The sequence below is a fragment of the Photinus pyralis genome, unplaced genomic scaffold, assembly GCF_008802855.1.
Source record: "Photinus pyralis isolate 1611_PpyrPB1 unplaced genomic scaffold, Ppyr1.3 Ppyr1.4_LG3a, whole genome shotgun sequence".
Classification (NCBI taxonomy): Eukaryota; Metazoa; Arthropoda; class Insecta; order Coleoptera; family Lampyridae; genus Photinus; species Photinus pyralis.
This window is the reverse complement of record NW_022170509.1, coordinates 9,525,701-9,537,994: the sequence shown is the minus strand read 5'-3', so window position 1 is coordinate 9,537,994 and position 12,294 is coordinate 9,525,701. Positions and strand designations below refer to the sequence as shown.

The following is a 12,294-nucleotide window of genomic DNA, read 5'->3' as shown; positions in this document are numbered from 1 at the left end:
CATGGTGTGGTTTCGGCGACATCTGGGCGCCATCCCCAAGCGTGCCATTCTTCAATGTATTCTTACCTTCTACATTTTTGGTCCGATTGTTTTCAAATTGGTGGCGTCGGAAAGATCTTATAAACGCACATAAATCCTACGTGACGGAATTTTGTTTTTTTTCCTAGGGGTGAAATTAACCGCCTTTATTGCAAGGCGCGCGTCTTCGAGGGGTTGTCGACTTTGAGCGCTCAAAAGCTTCTTAGATCTCGAATCACGGTCTTGATTCCTTAGACATCTCGTTTTTTCGAACTTCTCATCTTATTCTCTCTCATCGCAACCTCTTTAGTGGATACCTTTCGGACGATAGTAAAAAAAGTTCTTTTCTACGACCCGTATACCTGCATCAAACTTCTCTCACGCCTTTGTAAACCCCTGCACTTATTATTTTTATGTTGCATACGTGTGTTTATTGTGCTTGTTCCAAGCCTTTTCAGCCACCCCCTGCCATAGTCTCCTTCGCGGATAATTCGCAGCTCCTGTGCGCATTTTCTTAACACTCCCCTACCATCAGCCAACTGTTTTACATTTCCATCACACCTTGAACGATTCTTTTTGTTCCTTCAACCATTTCTCACACTTCCTGTGCATCTTCTTCACCGCTTCATGTTTCTCTTCCTCACGCCTCCTTCATTTTTTGTTTCATGCCTTCTTTAGGTTTCCTATATTCTCCTACATGCCGGGTTCGAGCATTTTTCACACTTTTCTCAACCGTTCATCATTCCCCTCCCTTTACTTCTTCCTCTCCTCATTTTAATTCAATTAGCATTTGTTTGGTATTTTATTAAAATGTGTATTTCTTTGTGTTTGTTTAGGGACGTCTAGAATTAACATGTAGTATGCGCACGCGTAGCTTTCCTGGTTAGAGAGAAATTGCATTGTAAATTATTGCCCTCTGATGGCGATGTGCACTAACTAAAATGTAAGCGGATATTTTGTAGGCAGAGCTACATTCATTAAATTCAATGCTACATTGTAAACAAAACACATTGTAGCATTTCAATGTCGTACTATTTTGCAATAAGTCTCCCTCTTTTAGAAAGTATTCCATGGGCAGTAGCTACGAGTCGTCGTGTTCCTAACTAAAGAGAAATTAGAGTAAGCGATCTGCAATCAAAAAATTGCACAGGGTATTGCAATAACTAGTGCGCGTGCATGTACCGCGATTGCAAATCGACTTATAGAAATTAGAATGCACTCTGTTCATGGCAAATCGACCAATCGAAAAACCTCCAGCTGATCTCGACCAACTCGAGTCGAAGTGCTTGAATGCGCTCATAGCTATTTTAATTAATGTAAATAAAGCCGAATTAAGATGAAATTTTTGAAAATTTTAAGTGAAACATATAAATTTAAAACGCGGCAATCTGCATAAGTGTAAATGTTTTCGTGACGGTGCAATGAAGATTTTCGATTACAATTAACCTAAAAAAAACAAATTCACATGACGTAATTGGAATGGAAAATTAAAGCAAATTTGATGGAAGTTCTACATAATTGTAAAAATATCTCTCATTTCCAAGAGTATACGTAAATATTCGAAGGCCTACAGTTTTGTGAATAATCGAGGTTAATAAAAGTCTCGGCGGAAGTTCCATCAAACATTGCTTTTCCACGAAAGAAGACTGAGAAAACGAGAATATCATCTTCAGTAGAAAACGTGAGTATTAATTGTTTAATTTGATTTTCATGGGGGCCGACCGGCGTTCCCCAGTGTACAAGAGGCGGGAAGCCGATTTGAATTATCAGTTCTGTCTGTGTTGGGCAATTTGTGACATACACTTCGTTTTTCGTACGCGCTTTTTTATGATGTAACATTGAAATCTTGAAGTAAGGAACCAAGTAGGTCAATATCAGCGATATCACTTTCATTTTGTTAGGTATGTGATCGAACACCGTAGTGGCAGGTAGCCAGTAGTGTATTTTTTCAGTTCAGAAAGTGATAGTTTTCTTACAAAACCCGTATTTACCTCCGTTTTTTGAGAAATTTTTGGGAACGTTCTAACAGTAAGTACTAAGCTTTGTTTGATATCGTTCACCGGCGGCGAGGAGCGATTTTTGTACAAAATAAAAATTTGGGCACAAGTGCGTCGCGCAAATTATTCAAATTTACAAGGGAGAAAGTTCTGTGAAAGTGGATGGATCGTTACAAAATCTATACTGATAGCGAAAATAAATGAAATAATCATTATGAAAGAAAATCCGCGCGAATTGGAAGGTGTTAATTGTGCCGACAAAAAAACCTTTAGGTACGCCTCCAGATCTGTTCCTAAGGCCAGGCAAAATTGTGGATTTTTTCATATATACAAGGTCAGGCAACTCTTTCGTATTTTTTCGCAATAAAGTGAAAGTAATTTATAATGTGCAATTGTTTCTCGCGGATCTTACGGTTTTGTAAGCAAAAATGCGCTTGGCCATGTCAAAACAAAACCCTTGAACTTGATCTAACCAGCGCATGCCGAAAGATATATCTCTTATTCTGAGATATGATCGTTTTGATTACGGTTTAGATTAGGTCAAACGGGAATCATTGCGTCAAGTGCTTATCGGAGATTCTAGTCTCATCCTCACGGCGGAATTCGGAGAAAAGTTTTATTTGTGTTGGTTTGACCAATTTACTTCCCGGATTTGGATGCTATATTTAGAACCAATAGGATTCGCCTTTGGAACGTTAAACAAAGTTTTTCGGAACGGAACAATTAGCAGAATGAAGATCAAGGTGAAGTACACCAAAACCAAACTCTCCATGTACTTCTTTTGCCAGGTTTTTGAAACTCTGTTTTTTAGGTGCAACGGCGATATCTTACTATCTATTGTAGCGCTTTGACCACAACTCCTAACATTTTTAGGACCGGAGGCACTTGGTATTATTTTCTTAATGTCAAAATTGCGTGAAAACTTCCCCACATATAGGAAGTTCGGCTCTGCTCGTGCGTGCTTTCTGGTTTTTTATTCCTCCTATATGTGTTTTCATTAAGAAGAGCATATTGCTTTTTGTCACGCTTTGAAAAGTGTACGCATGCGCCCATAGCCTAGCCTATGCTGCGCGCACTTGACATTTGACCATGCGCTGTCTGCCTGTTTTCATTGGATGAGCTTACTGTTACTCCACAAATCAGAATTACCGGTTCTATACGTGTTCGTATGATCTCTATGAACTGATGGCATTTCAGCATACGTGCCCTGTTTAAGGGAGTGTTTACTGTCAAAATTCAAGATAATCAAGTAAGAAAGTCGGTTATACGCATGCGCTCACTCGATTTTTGGCAATGCGCTGTAGCAGGCACGTATTTCCAGTGCGAATATCTGGAGAACTTGATGCCTGAAGATGTTATGCGACCATTCGGATCACTCACCTCTGCACTGCGTTGAAAATCTGTGATCTGGGCGTTAAATTTTATTTTTGCACTTGCTGTTATTTTTAAGTGGGCGGGGCTTACAAAAATTTTTCACCGAATCCGAATGTGACCCAGCAAAAATTATATTACTGCTTTATAATTAAAAAAAAATATAAAATCTAATCGCGTTTATTCGGCCGTGCCATTGGGCGACAATTGTAACGGGTAGCCTCTGGCTCGCTCGGCATTCGTAGACGCAGACTTAGATAACAAAATTTGTCACTGTTTTCAATTTTTATACCAATGCCCAGTGAGCCGAAGGCGAGTTCGGCATAAATCGTGTTTTATACGTACATTGGAAATGCACATTCTGATATTTTCTTTCAAAAACTGGAAAAGGGTGGGCCGAATTTATGCCGAACTCGCCTTCGCCTCGATCCAAATTTCGCCCAAAAAAAGTCTACAGCAATAATAATGAGTTGATCCAAATGATTGATACAAGATCATAAGTCTAGTATAATGAATGACTCTTTTGATTGGAAGTTCAAATACGGTCACTCATTAAATTACGCGACCCGGCCGTAAATAACAATGTCATTATGCGGGTCACTCTGTAATTGGGCGCATGCCTGTTGAGGGCCCAAAACAAGAGAGGGATAATAAAATAAAAATAAAAATAAAATATTAAAGAAAAATATTATTTGTGCACAATCGATCGGCCCGTTAGCCGTATTTGCAACGAACATCTGGTCTCGCAAATTGACTTTGTTTAAGGTCACGCCGGCCGTTTTAATTTTTGTGGGTTAAAACGTCCACTATTGTTCGTATATAACGTAATAGCTTCTGAGCCGTAAATAAGGGTCGCCAAAAATGTTCATCCGCAATTTCACGCGTTTGTACTTCCAATATTGTTGAGATTTGGGGAAATAGTTTCTAAGTCATAAATTATAGTTCGTGGTCATTGAGAATTTTAAAATCGCGTTTAAAACTTTACTCGCTTGTCCGTTTTGGTAACAATATTTTCTTCGCGAATTATCCCTTAACTTGCCAAACGAATTTGTTACACCATTGCGCACGTGCAAATTAAAACCATGTGTCAAAAATAGATTGCGCAGTTGCAATACATACATTTCTGTTATTTTTCTGAAATTTTAACGGAGGACACGTAAAAAATAAATTGAAAATTTCATATTTATGGACGGATTTTCCCGTAAAAATAAATTAAACGCACATCAAACAATGGACTGTGCATCCGCGGACTGCACATGCGCAGATTCACATTGTTTATTGGCGGCTGGGGATATCTCCCAGAAAAGAAAAAGTTTATGCCACTCCGTACAAAATAATTATCATTATCCTGGGGCATAGGGTTGCATCCCCCCCCCCCTCCAGGATACAGAAGGAATCAATTACTTTTTCACAAAAACTACCCTGACAGTTGTCATCAAATCTCCTCTTCTGAAATTTCAGCTGATGATAAATTAAACGCACATAAATAAATCGATTGCGCATCGGCAGACTAAAAGACGCAAGAGAACGCACGCGCAGACTTACATTTCGTATTTGTGACTCATTTTCGTTTGACATTTCAGCGGACGGTGCTGCCTATAAAGGCAAATTGAAATCACGTGTCAAAAGTGCATTGCACCCTCGATTGCATCACTTTTTTTTTGAAATTTTAACTTAAGATGCGTTTTATAACCGTGAATTGAAGACAAATAAAACAGGTATAAATTGTTAAATTGTGCACAACTCTTGTGCAGATAAAGCGCATTTTTTAAAACGAAATAACTTTTGTTTTGACATCACCAATGGATATATTTCTAGCAGACGTCTCAATCGCCCTTTGTGAGTACCGTCTTCTGACAATCCGTTCTTGAGGAGGGCTATGATTGGTTGAAATCGAGGTTGAAATTGAGACCTTTCATTAGAGTACCATGAAGGATAAAATTAGTTCCCCCCCCCCCTCCCCTTCCACCCCGTACTTTGTTAAGAGGACAGAAAGAAGGGCAGCAGTTGGTAGAAAACGGTTCCACTAAGACACTAAAGGCATGCGTATGCAAAATCCGAAGCAAAATCTGAGACTAGTTGTCGTATGTAAAAGTTATGCACGTTTTGCTTTCAAAAACACCATCTCAGGAAATAATTCGTAGCGGGAGGGGGGGAGGGGGCTTTTAGACAACGAAATTCGATGGCCGTCTGGCACAAGGTATAGCTACCTACTGCAAAATTCCAGGACTCTAGGACCACTCCCCTACAAGTAGTTCAAAACGGTAGAAGTGGATCCGACCGGCCGGACAGACAACGCAAAAAATCCGCTAAAAATATATTGGTACGCGCAGAGGTACCTTCCTTAGTTTATGTGTAAGTATATTGTCTTACCATGCGCGTTTTTATTAGTAATTATCGACGTAATTACCGTCTTCCTACAACTAGGACTATCATCACTGTACGGTGACTGGGATGGGTACGTACAAAGCGAAAATTGAACGTCTGGACGACACGCATTTCGAGTGCTCACTATCTGCTCTACTGCACTGCGTTGAAAAAACTGTTTCTGCCCGTTATTTTTAAGTGGACGTGGCTTGTAAATATTTATCGCCAACATCTTTTTGGGATTTTTCTGAATTTGTAGCATTTTATTGGCTGGTGCATTTGCTTTGACTCAACCTACACCAACATGTGATTCATTCTTTAAAAAACATGACGCTCCTCGTGATTATTGAGATGGAACTTTTCCATGCACTTCGGTCCATAATTTAGATAAAAAATTGTTGCATAAAAAGAAAATGATTTTAAGTGCTTAATTTATGGAACCATTAATATTTATGGTGTAATAATATAATTGTGGTGCACTTACAGAAGACAGGTCCAGATTAAAAGTGAAAAATTGCCTTGGCCGTGAAGAATGGACTAAAGCCAAATTATTTGCAAGATCCAGATCATCTTGAGAATTGTCCCATTTTCAAAAAGGTCAAGATGATCTCTCGCTCCCTTTTCATCCATAGATATCCCCACCAGCGTCGCAAATGCTCACAGTTAAAATAGTTAGGATCGGTTTTCTGTTGTCAGTGCTCCAGCGTGTAGTACCAAAAAAGCTTTACCACATTTGGTAAGAATTTTTGTGTTTTTTTTTTATTCTGGGCGGGGCTTTTGGAGTCTGGTGTGGAAAAACGGCGAATTCTCTTTTTTTTATTTGGTAAAGCAGTTTTCTACCAACAGCAGTGTTACCAAATGGTGGTTTCAGCAGTATGAAACGTTTTTTTTATTTCCTCACTTTGTTATCGTGTCTGTTTTTAGGCAAAGATTTATTTCATTTGCAATTGTATATAGGTACACGGTGTATCTAACGTTCGACACATTTAAGTACAAAAAACTGATTTCAATCTAGTTTTGTTATTTACAGGTCGGATTTCTAAAATATGCAAAAAAGGGTCATATGTGAACTTAAATCAATACAGCACTAATTTACATTCAATTTTATGGAAATCCGAAAATTATTTACGTACAACACAAAATGTTCGGAACAATGCATCAAGATCAATCTAGTTTACCCCGAGGTTTACCCAATTACTTCACAATTTTTGTGTTAATTAACTGTGCAATTTTGCATAATTTGGGAACGAAAAGGCTTAACCTTTAATTGAGGTTAAATGTACCTATTTATGTTTGGTAATCGAAAATGTAGATATACTTTTCTTTTAAAACTTGCTGAATAGAGAGTCTAATACAAAATTTGATATGCTCAAAAGTAGCCGGCTCAAATAGATTTAAAAGCAACTCCATTCCTTTCCCATTTGTAAAAAATAACATCTCGAAGTCTCTTATATAAAGTGCATGAAATACTTAAACTATACCTTTTCCAGTCCGGAAGGTATCTGAAGGTACTGGATGCCGTAACCTTAGACTGAAGTTGTATTGTCGCTAAGTAATTTTAATACTCCCGCATCATACATATAATTATAGACTAACATTGTTTAAAAATTATATAAAAAAATAAAGTTGATGATTCCTCTGTAACGATACGTTGTAGGTATTGAAAATTCCTGAACGGTGTCTCGTAGAGCTCAAAAAGTAGCAATGATAAAGTGTTTTTTATTTTTTTGTAATCTGTTCAAATAAGACCAGAAAAACCAAATCGGTAAATTTCGGTTTTTCTGGCATATCTTCGGAAGTAATCGGAATTTTTCAGAATGATAATAACTCTTTAATTGCGCATCTTTACTCTTAATTTCACCATCGTCGTATCTTCAATGGTTTCGGAGGTCCCCATGACAGACATCCTCATCTTGGACACAGTGTATATCATTTTTTTTCACTACTAATCTCGCTACTAATAATAATTGAAGTTCTCTAAATTAACATATTATATTGTTAAGAAAGTGAACGGTTTGACAGAATTGTTTGTTTGTTAATTTTACATGTCAATCAAGTACATGGAAGTAAGGGTCAAGCAAGCCGTATTTTGTTCTATCATTGACATATTATTTTCAATGAGTAATTTCGTTTGGACAGTCAAATAGAAAATCGGACTGTCCGGTCGGAAACCTGTCCATAGGTACATATCGTAAATATAAACGTATCAAATTGTGCACGACACAACAAATGAACCAATACGTTATAAATTTGTGCATATATTTATGTACAATGAAGGTACGCCACTGGTAATGCACGGCTGAAAATGCAAACAACTGACGGAGTAAACCAGGTGTAAACAAACTCTTTTGCCCACCAAGAATATGGCCGCCACACAAACATTTGCTTCAACGCGCAACATTGCCCTTGATGGATATTTTCAAACCCCCTCTTCGATAGTCTAAGGACTCTAAGGCATAGATTCCCAACATTTTCTATGAAGGAGCAAACAAAATCGCTCCCTCGCCTTAGTCGTTTAATCAATAGTCATCGGTACCATGACTGACTTTTCGGTCACTGCTGGTAATATACTTCTTAGATTCCTTCAAAACTAATTTCCCCCATGATATGCATGTTTGGGAATGGAAAAGGAATTTCTTCATTATCCCAAATTTGCGGGCGGTCACCATCTTGAATTTTTTTTAATGACAACATGGGCCATTTAAATTTCTTTTCCATTCCGAAGTATGCGCAACAATGTCTCTTTGAAGTCCTGCAATCTGCAAATCAATATCTCGAACCATTCGGAGAGCTAGTTTAGATCCGACATTTTCCAACAAAATGGAGTTAAATATTTACATCACTAGAAAGAGAAAACAATATGACCCTCGCTGTCATTTAAACAAATTCAAGATGGCCGGCGCCCTCAAAATGGGGGTAATGAGGAAATTTAATTTTTTTTCCTAAACATGCTTAGCTGTGTCTCAAGTCCTCTAAACTTGAAATCAATACATCAAACCATTTCATTACTTTCTAACCACCCTGTATAGACGTGCACGTGGTATGCTTATATTCAAAATGATTCAATTTAATTACGCCACGACTTATGTTGGTACCGAGGTTGGTACAATAATCACTGATCCCCACTTACTCCCAAGTGCCCCTACCGCCCGCATTGAATTCTCGAGCGCCCACTGAGGTGCGGTACCGCCCCTGTTTTTCAAATTTGGCGATTTTTTTCCTTTTGATCGTTTGCGTTTCGTTTGCGCACCATTGCATTTTGTTTGCGCGTTGCCGGTTTCAAAATTACGAGGGAATCAAATTTGGGGAGGCCAACTTCACGACTGCTCCCCATGTTTACAAATTTGACATTTTTTTTTCTTGTGATCGTTTGCGCTCCCAATATACCTTCGTTTCCGCCCCCGCCGTTTTCCAGTTATTACAAATACAAAATTCCATAATTGTTCAAATTTGATTATTTGACGCTTTTTTCCGCAAAGTTAGACTAATTCACTTTTATTTTAAATAGTTGGGTTTTGTATCATTCTAATACAATAATAAGCACGGACAGTGTTTATTCAGTAAACAGACAAGAAAGCTATGGGCCGGTCAGTTCCTCAAATTCTTTTTTAAGTATCTTTAACTGTACTGTAACTTTAACAAATATAAATGTGGGTACATTTTCGATTATAGCCGTGTAAATCATTGTAAAACTTGTGAAATTTCTGAGTTTAATTTGATCGTAAAAATAGCAAGCTTAGATTCTGCTGTCGCGGTCGTTTCCATAGAAACAGCATTGTAGTATGTTCTGAATTTCTTTTTATTTTGCGCTGCGCGTCCCATTTTCAATAAGAATGACAAATATCATTAGAATGCACAATCATTTGTTGCACTTTTTACCATTAAGGTTAAAGAGGAAAGAGGATTGGTAGTAAAAACAACAAATTTCTGTTTCTAAGTACTTGTCGGTCTCGTATTTAAAGTCGTCACTGTCACTTGTCAGCGTCTTTGGCATATTTTTTGTATTAGTAAAATGACTCTTGTCCCACGTCCTATAAACTGCACTTTTGTGTACCTACATAAGTAATGTTATTTAGTCTGCTCAACTGAGTGAGTTAAATCTTAAATGTCAATTTCAAAATAAATACGTACCCCTGCTTTTTTATCCGCTTCGACCACTGAATTGCTGATAGTATCATTGTCTGCGTTTCCCACATTATCATATCCCATGACACCTTTTTAAATTATTTTACTCCATGATTCTGATCATTTATTTCTGGGGGGTCGTTTTCTCGGAAACGGCCGGTCGTGCTGATGCAAGTTATGAACCACTAAGAGGCACTAACGAAGCACTAACGATTAGTACTTGTCCGGTCGTTAGTGCTTTCAACGAGGGTAGGAAGTCAGCACTACATAAGGGGGGGGGGGGTCGTTTTCTCGGAAACGGTCGGTCGTGCTGATGCAAGTTATGAAGCACTAAGAGGCACTAACGAAGCACTAACTATGTGATCATGTACCGTCGTTAGTGCTTTCAATGACCGTGCTAACTTCACGGACCTCAAATGATCAAAAGAAAAAAATGGCAAATTTGAAAAATGGGAGGCCAGTATGGAATTTTGTATTTGGAATAACTCAAAAACGACGGAGGCGCAAACGAAGGTATTGGGAGCGCAAACATGCGCAAACGATCACAAGAAAAAAAATGTCAAATTTGTAAACTTGGGGGCAGTTGTGAAGTTGGTCCCCGCAAATTTGATTCCTTCGTAATTTTGAAACCGGCAGCGCGCAAACAAAATGCAATTGTGCGCAAACGATCAAATGGGAAAAAATGGCAAATTTGAAAAATGGGGGGCCAGTATGGAATTTTGTATTTGGAATAACTCAAAATCGACGGGGGCGCAAACGAAGGTATTGGGAATGCAAACATGCGCAAACGAAGCGCAAACGATCACAAGAAAAAAAATGTTAAATTTGTAAACTTGGGGGGCAGATGTGAAGTTCCCCCCCCCCCCAAATTTGATTCCTTCGTAATTTTGAAACCGGCAGCGCGCAAACAAAATGCAATTGTGCGCAAACGTAGCGCAAAAGATCAAATGGAAAAAAATGGCAAATTTGAAAAATGGGGGGCCAGTATGGAATTTTGTATTTGGAATAACTCAAAAACGACGGGGGCGCGAACGAAGGTATTGGGAGTGCAAACATGCGCAAACGAAGCGCAAACGATCACAAGAAAAAAAATGTCAAATTTGTAAGCTTGGGGGGCAGTTGTGAAGTTGGCCTCCCCAAATTTGATTCCTTCGTAATTTTAAAACCGGCAGCGCGCAAACAAAATGCAATTGTGCGCAAACGTAGCGCAAACGATGAAATGGAAAAAAATGGCAAATTTGAAAAATGGGGGGCCAGTATGGAATTTTGTATTTGGAATAACTCAAAAACGACGGGGGCGCATACGAAGGTATTGGGAGCGCAAACGAAGCGCAAACAATTACAAGAAAAAAAGTTCAATTTATAAACTTGGGGGGCAGTCATGATGAAGTTGCCCCCCCCCCCCCCGAATTTGATTCCTTCGTAATTTTGAAACCAGCAGCGCGCAAACAAAATGCAATTGTGCATTGTGCGCAAACGAAGCGCAATCCATTTCAATCACGAAAATTATTGCTTTCTAAAGTTGGGGGGGCCAAGTTCACACAGGTCTGGATGACTTAAGCACACGTGGCAAAAGCTTTACTTTATTTTGAATTGTAAGGTTATGTTTTAGTATTGGTGCACGCTTGTTGCGGCAAATGATTACTAACGTGATGTTTCATAGAGGCGGCACAGCAATTCTATATTATTAACGATCCTCGAAATCATGTATTGCTGTCTGTCGGTGTGCACGATAATAACACCCGTGTCGATCAAACGTAGCAAGCCATTTTGCTGAACCACAGCGGGTTGTTAAGAATCCGTTGACCTGCCACCAAACATGTCCCTGGTCATTTTTTGAAATTTCCAAATTATAATTTATATAGGGTGATTCGTATATCGTTTCGGATGTACATCTTTAATAATCATTTACCAAGAAGCTCTACTCTTTAGAAATAAACTATTATTACTTTGTAGTACATCACCGTAATAACAATTAAATATACGCATTCAAAACGCTGACGGTTTTTATTTTATAAAATAACATATGATTATCGATTGCGATGGTATTTTAATGGCTCAACAAACCGGAGTAATGGGTGGCGATTAAAAATTTTCTCTGGACCGCAGACGCCGAACGCCCTTGGCACGATTATTCGGGAAAAAAAATTCCATATACGCTTTAGAGAAAGTCCATTTGTCCTTGCGTGGACATTTTGATGTTATTCTGTCGAAAGTAAAAATCGTTTCATAATTAAGCTATTGAGGGCACATAGTTGACGCGCTTTAATACACCAGGAAGTCTCCATGTTGCATATTCGTAAGCATTATGTTGCATTGCGTGCATGCTTAACACCTGTCTTAGTTGTTATTAAGTGGAACATAAATGGTCAGTTACCGCACTTTCACCGTGTATTGTTTTGTCATTATTGTCATC

General features: G+C 38.5%; 1 protein-coding gene across 3 annotated transcripts in view; it reads left to right on the top strand.

The window, feature by feature from the left end:
* The first annotated feature begins 1,265 nt into the window (after window positions 1-1,265).
* LOC116165673 (3-hydroxy-3-methylglutaryl-coenzyme A reductase-like) overlaps window positions 1,266-12,294 on the top strand; it is a 47,993-nt gene continuing 36,964 nt past the window's right edge. The window contains exon 1 of one of the 3 annotated variants that reach the window (XM_031480309.1): window positions 1,266-1,699. The gene's annotated coding sequence lies outside the window, so the exon portion shown is untranslated. Of the gene's footprint in view, window positions 1,700-1,922; window positions 2,047-6,363; window positions 6,490-12,294 lie in introns of those variants that run through there. The other 2 variants (XM_031480311.1, XM_031480310.1) reach the window with 2 other exon arrangements.